Consider the following 7,055-nt stretch of genomic DNA (forward strand, 5'->3'; position numbering starts at 1 on the left):
ACCGGTAGTGGGCGTAAGAGACCAGCAGGTGGTCGATGGAAGGACTTAGCCCTCATGCAGGTTTGGCAGCAGCCACAAAGCTGCGACAGTCCTTTCTCCAGGGTAGGCCACCAGAAGCATTGCCGTAGAAGACACAGCGTCTGTGCCATCCCTGGGTGACAGGCAAACTTGCTGGCATGAGCCCATTGTACACTTGTGACGGGCACTGGCGGGTACATATAGGTGTTCGGGGGGGCCATTGCCAGGGTCTTGTTCAGTGGACTGAGCACGGCGCACGAGGACTCCACCTCCCAGACCACTGAGGCGATGAGACAGGTGGGAGGTAGGATGGGTCCGAGGAATCTAGGGAAAGATCTGTGGAGTGGATGCGGGACAGGGCTCGGGTTTTTGGTTCTCTGGAACCGGGGCGGAGGTGAGGGTGAAATTAAAAAAACCGGGAGAAGAATAGAGCCCAACGGCTTGGGCGGGGGTTGAGTCTTTTGCAGCCTGGATGTAGGACAGGTTTTTTGGGTCAGTCCAAATGACAAAGGGTTGCTCGGCACCCTCCAGCCAGTGCCTCCACTCCTCCAAAGCCAGTTTAACAGCCAGCAAGCTCCCGTTCACCTATACTATAATTTCTCTCGGCCGGGGTGAGGCGGCGAGAGAAATACGCGCAGGGGGTTGTCTTTCTTATCCACCGGGGAACGTTGGGACAATGTGGCTCCGACTCGCACCGCATCCGATGCGTCAACTTCGACTATAATTGGAGAGCTGGGTCGGGTGTAGCGAGCACGGGGCGCGGAGGTAAACTTTTCCTTTAAGGTCTCAAAGGCAGGCGTTAAGCTTCCGGGGACCAGACAAAACGGCACCGATGCAGAGGTGAGACGACTGAGAGGGGCCGCTACCGAGCTGTAATTGCGGATGAACCGCCTATAAAAATTAGCGAACCCAAGGAAACGTTGCAGCTGTTTCACTGAGGATGGAGCGGGCCACTCCGCACTGCGCGGATTTTCTCTGGGTCTGCCCGGAGACGGCCTTTCTCCACAACTGAACCCAAGGAAGAGGCGTGAAAAAATACACTTTCTCCGCCTTGACAAAGGACGGTTCTCCAGGAGGCGCTGGAGAACGAGGCGGACGTGTTCTCGGTGCTGGGTGAGGTCCCTCAGAAAAAAATAAGGATGTCGTCTAAATAAACGAAAACAAAGCGGTGGGAGAAAATCACGGAGGACATCGTTAACCAAACACTGGAACACGGCTGGGGCGTTGGTCAGCCCAAAAAGGCATGACCAGATATTCATAATGGCCCAGCGGTGTATTGAACGCAGTTTTCCACTCATCACCTTGGTGGATGCGCACGAGATGGTAGGCGTTCCGCAGGTCTAATTTGGTGAAGACAGTGGATTTAGCAAGGGAATCGAAGACTGAATCTATGAGAAGGAGAGGATATTTATTCTTTACAGTTATGGCGTTCAAAACCGCGATAATCTTTACACGGGCGGAGCTGTCTTATCTTTCTTGGGCACGAAGAAGAAACCGGCAGCGAGCGGGGAGGACGAGGGACGGATTATGCCGGCGGCTAAAGAATCGTGAATATATTGCTCCATAGCCTCCCGTTCGGGGCGAGATAGGTTGTACAATCTCCCTGGGGGATAAGACGCTCCCGGGAGGAGGTCGATCGCGCAGTCAAGGGGCGGTGGGGGGGGGGGAGCGAAAGTGCCAGGTCCTTGCTAAAAACCTGCAATAAATCATGATATTCCGGCGGTACGCCGGATAGATCCACGGGGCGTATGCCGAGGAGCGCGCGGAGAGCAAAACAAGACGCGTGGCAGGCGGTGCTCCAATTACGGACCGCGCCGCTACTCCAGTCAACATTGGGATTGTGCTTAACTAACCACGGAAGTCCCAGGACCAAGGGAGCGTTTGGAGAGGAGATTAGGTGGAACGAAGTTGTTTCGCTGTGATTCCCTGAGGTAACTAGCATTAAGCGGGGGTGCGGGGGTGATCACGTAGGAGGGATTTCCATTTAAGCCGGAAGCGCGGAGAGGGGCGTCTAGGCGAAATAAAGGGTATTGCGAGCTGACGGGCACCTCTTGATCGAGGAAGCTCTCATCCGCACCGGAATCTATTAATGCGCCCAGCGGTTGGTCAATCCCCTCCCAGGAGATGGTAGCATTTAATAATTTTCGGGGAACCGGGGGAGATAAACGGCTCGCTCGAACCCCTACTGCTACGGGGAGCCAACTCTTTGGGCGCTGCAGAAAGGACCGATAAATAATGACCGGGATGGCCGCAGTATATACAGACTCCCTCCAGGAAGCGGCGCTCACGCTCGCGCGGTTGACAGTTGGGCCCGACCCAGCTGCATGGGTTCCTCCGTGGAGGGCCCATGGCTCGGCATGGATCGGCATGAGACCAGTGGACTGTGCTGCTGGCCGAGCAGAGAGAGTCGTGTGCGTTGCGCGCTCTCTGCCTCGCTCGCGCAAACATCTGAGTGGCTTTCTTAACCAGCTCATTAAACTCTGTAGGCACGCCCTGAGCGGCTAGGTGATCTTTAACATCATCGCTCAGGCCACAGATGAAAAGATCCTCGGAGAGACTTAGTGTTCCACCCGGAACGAGCGGCGAGAATGCGGAAGTCTACCGAGTACTCTCCGCTACGCTGCGGCCCCCGTGGCGCAGCGCTACGAGTGGCGTCGGCGTGTCGCTCTCCCTTACAGGGCAATCGAACACCTGTCGAAGCTCGGTGGCAAAGGCCGAGTAAGAGGACCGGCGAGGAAACCTCGCTGACTGCCGCGTACCAGGCCAGTGCGTCGCCGCGGAGCAGTCCGGCGACGTAACACACCTTGGCCTCGTCAGTTTGAAAAGTGACAGGCTGTCTTTTAAACACCAGCTCGCACTGGACTAGGAACCCCTTGACCGTCCCCATGACCCCAGAGAATTTATCCGGCATCGCTACGGGTGTTTGGGTGAAGACTACGGGAGGAGAAGTGGGAGGTTCGGGGGCAGGAGCGGGCGCGCGGAGGCGGGACACCTCGGCGGCCAGCTTGCGCAAGGAGTCAGTCAGGGACTGGATGTGATCCGCCTGCTGTTGGAGGCGCGCGCCCTGGGCCGCGACAGCGCAGGCGACCTCATGCGCGGAGGGAGGAGTCGAGGGCGGAGGGTCTGAGTGGGCTGGGTCCATGTTTGACTGGATCGTTCTGTTAAGGTTTGACAGAACGGACCCACACGCAACCACTCAGAAAAACGTTTTCTTTTAATTAGAGCAGTAAGGGGTTTAAGTACAGCGGGGAGTACAGTTCTCCAGGGGGGAGGGCGCAGGAACGTGGATGGAAAGCGTGGACCAGGGGGACTAACCCAGGTGACCCGGGAACGACTGACTCGAGACCCAGAGGAGGAGGGCACCGGCCGGCGAGCAACCAACTGGGAGGTGGATGGTGAGCCGCAGTGGCAGCGTCCGGGAGGGGAGAATCGGTCGCGAGCCCAGCTGGCTGAAGATCAGCAAGGTGAGTGAACCAGGATGAATGCAGCAGACGATCCAGTGATGAGTGGTGAGATTGACCGGGTTTTTATCCTGCGTGTGATGAAGATGATGAGTCTCAGGTGTGAAGGTGGCAGAAGGCGGTGGCTTGGCGGAGGATGGTTCCAGAATGCAGGGAAGAGAACCGTAGGGAGGGGCGAGACATAGGGCCAAAGAAAATAACACAGAACATGCTGAGATAAACAGAAAGAAAACAGGACACTCACCCCCTGCTGTGCTGCCACCGTAACAGGTTGGTCATAATCAGAATACTTCAGTGAATCCTGGTTCACTGCAGATCTGATTAACAAAAACATGGAATGGAGTTAAAACATTTGCCATGTATTTCAATCCATTCACAATGCAAAGCCCAAGTTAAACAAAACATTATTTGTTGAAATAATATTCTGAGGACCGGTTTGTCCTGTAAAATCATTTAAACCCTTACGATCGAGTTTGTTAATGCGATTCTCCCTCCGGGCGCATGGGGTCGCTACAGCAACTCGGTGGCTAAGAGGTTACAACATAAAGTTGCCAAAATTGCCTTGAAAACCGGCATTAATATACCATATTGATGCGGGAATAAGGCAGATGACACCATCGGAGGATGGCGGAGCAGAACAGTTATGCTTTATGCTTTAAAACGAACTCCTTTTGAAATGTCCGAAACCGGATGTTAGCAAGGCTAATAGCATGTTGGCTAGCGGACGCTCGGCGCTAACATGGTACCAAATGCTAGCAATGCTATATTGTTAGCCTTTTGTTCAAAATACCAGGTATACACGGTTTACAAGACATTTCCCAATAAACCTTTTTATTTCACCCTCAGCCCGCTGCCCAAACCTCTGTCTCGTGTCAGTTCTGTCCAGCTTTGGCCATTTATGGGAGGAGCGTTGAAGGAGGGAAGTTGTTGGCGGGCTAGCGTTAGCTCTGTAGCATGAGCTAACAGCGTTGTCGGGGTCGGAGGCCTGGTTCCTGCCGCGTTCCCTGACCCTGGTTTCAGTCACGATTTAAGCAGATTTCTCCTTGGCATGGGGAGGTGGCTTCTGTGCCGGCTTTTCAGCTCTGCGTTGCCTGGACCCAGCTCCGTCTGTGGTGCGCTGAGAAAGCAGAACAAAGCTGGCATAGACCGATTCCTTCTCTTTGGCATCTGTTTTAAGCAGAAGTGAGAAACTTATCTTTGAATCAGCTGGCAGTTTCTCCCTATGCCAGGGAGGAACTGAGTTTCAGAAAGGCTCATTCTCACTCAGCTCGCGGCCTCTTTCAGGCCCCATGGATGGTTCCTGGAGGCCTTCAGTCACATGGCTCCCCCCTCTCCTTGAGTGCTGGTCCTCAGAGGGTTTGGAGGTATGTGTCTCAGCAGCTTGGAGTCAGGAGGAGAGAGTCGCAGAAGAAGAGAGCTCTGTGTCTGTGGAAGAAAGGTTTTATAGCAAGCAGGGGTCACAGCTGACCTCCTGCTGGGAAGAAGGGCCGTCCCCATGCTGTGAGGGTCTCATGTGGCAGCCAGAGTGGATTTCCTTTGTTTAAATCTTTCACTGTTCAGAATCCAAGCCGAGATCAATTATTTATCATGGTGTTATTGCAAAACAGAGTGGGCTGGATAACGTAAACAATAATGTCCCATCAATGTATGAAACCCTTGTGGAGATAACCTTGTTATTACAACCATAAAAACACACAACAGCAATACCATAAATGGAAGGCTGTTGTGAGCTACCTCTGTTAGCCCTTTGTTCTAAAAGCGCCATGTGTCCAAACGAGTTACCAAACATTTCCAGACGATCCATTTAACTTCTCCCTAAGCTCTCTCTCTGCCCAAACCTGTGTTTTGCCTTGTGTGAGTTTTGTTCACTTTGACCATTTCAATGAAGGAGCGTTGAAAGCAGGAACGTTGTTGGTTTGTTCTGCAGCGGGCAAGGCGTCTAGCTCTGCAGCTATGAGCTAACCCACAGCGTGGTCGGACAGCTCGCCGTTCTGCGGCCTAGCAGAAAGACGCATGAGTGGTCGGGACTGGAGGCCTGGTCTCTGCCATGTTCTCTGGCTTGGAAGCAGCCCGATTTAATAGTCTGATCGCTCAGCTTGTCTGGTGAGAGGAGGCATCCACCGTCTCGCGTCTGCTTTCCTGCAACAGCTGACAACAATGAACAAAGCTATTTCGGCAATCTGTACTTTGCGGCTGGTTTGCGCAGCAGTAAGAGTGAATTTTAGCTCTGTCCCAGTGTGTTGTTTATCTGGATTCAGTCAGGTCCTCTATTAAATACAGGCAGACGACTTTGAGAGAGAGAGAGTGAGTAAGGCTGTCCTTGCTGTCTCTCTCTCCATTGTGGCTGAATGGTCAGATTTTACTCTGATTCAATCAAACCATTTTGCATTTTGCTTTATGTTTTCAAACACTCTGAATCCAGTGAATTCTCAACCGATTTCCAGATAAATTAGCTGACTGAAGACGTCACCCCTTTAGGGGCTACATGGGACCAATTGATTGAATTAAAAGATTGTCTAACTTAATACATAATTTCGATTTTGTATATATATATATATATATATATATATATATATATATATATATATATATATATATATATATATATATTATGTATATATTATGTATATATTATGTATATATAAGCAAGTTAACGCGTTAATTTTGCGTTAATTCATTAGACTATTAACGGCGATATTTATTTTATCGCGGATTAACGCATGTTGCTCACATGCTTTCAGTCAGTGTCAGTCAGCAGGCGCGCTGACTGCAGCGCGCTGTCACGGAAGCACTCTCCCGCTCCCCCTCCCCTCTCGTACATGGCTCAGCGGCGCCAGCCAATCAGCACGCAGGCTCAGCCTGGCCCGCCCACTCAGCTCGCACACAAACTTAGCAAAGAAACAACTGAGAGAGACCGCAGCAGCGAAAAAACATGAACAGAGGAAGTAGCACCGTTTGGCTTTATTTTAATACCGTAAATGAAATCAAGCTGTATGTTTTGTAAAAAGCCGGTTCATTTTAGTGGAAACACAACAAATTTATCTAAGCACGTGAAAAAACATGAAAACGTCGAGCCCCAGAAACGGAGAGAGGAGAGGAAACTTCTCTCATTGCCCCGACAGACCGACAGACGTCTCTGACTGAGGCGTTTCAGTCCTCCAGGGAACATCCAGGTAGATCAGTGGATGGATGGATGGATGGATGGATGGATGGATGGATGGATGGATGGATGGATGGATGTTACTGGAGCCCACACATAACATGTAATTAAGACCTTGAAAGAACCCAGTACATATATTAAAAAGTGTTATTTAAGATAAGATAACATTAGCTAATCCTTTTTTTTATCCCACGACGGGGAAATTTATAGGATTAAAGCAACAGGCAGGTGCACACAACACAGACAAAATTACATAAGGATTGAAATATATGAGGTGGATTAGCGAAAAAAACACTGAACATAACATTATTATTATTATTATTATTATTATTATTATTATTATTTAATTGTAATAATAAAATAAAAACCACAAAACCCAAAAGGTCAACAGTTTCATGATACATCAAGCTTAGGGA

General features: G+C 50.8%; 1 long non-coding RNA gene across 1 annotated transcript in view; it reads left to right on the plus strand.

Annotated features, from left to right (window-relative positions):
- The first annotated feature begins 6,633 nt into the window (after positions 1-6,633).
- Positions 6,634-7,055, plus strand: part of LOC118559243 — a 10,160-nt gene continuing 9,738 nt past the window's right edge. Inside the window, exon 1 of the long non-coding RNA XR_004928716.1 lies at positions 6,634-6,652. This is a non-coding gene — a long non-coding RNA (uncharacterized LOC118559243). The remainder of the gene's footprint in view (positions 6,653-7,055) is intronic.

The sequence above is a fragment of the Fundulus heteroclitus genome, unplaced genomic scaffold, assembly GCF_011125445.2.
Source record: "Fundulus heteroclitus isolate FHET01 unplaced genomic scaffold, MU-UCD_Fhet_4.1 scaffold_250, whole genome shotgun sequence".
Lineage (NCBI taxonomy): Eukaryota > Metazoa > Chordata > Actinopteri > Cyprinodontiformes > Fundulidae > Fundulus > Fundulus heteroclitus.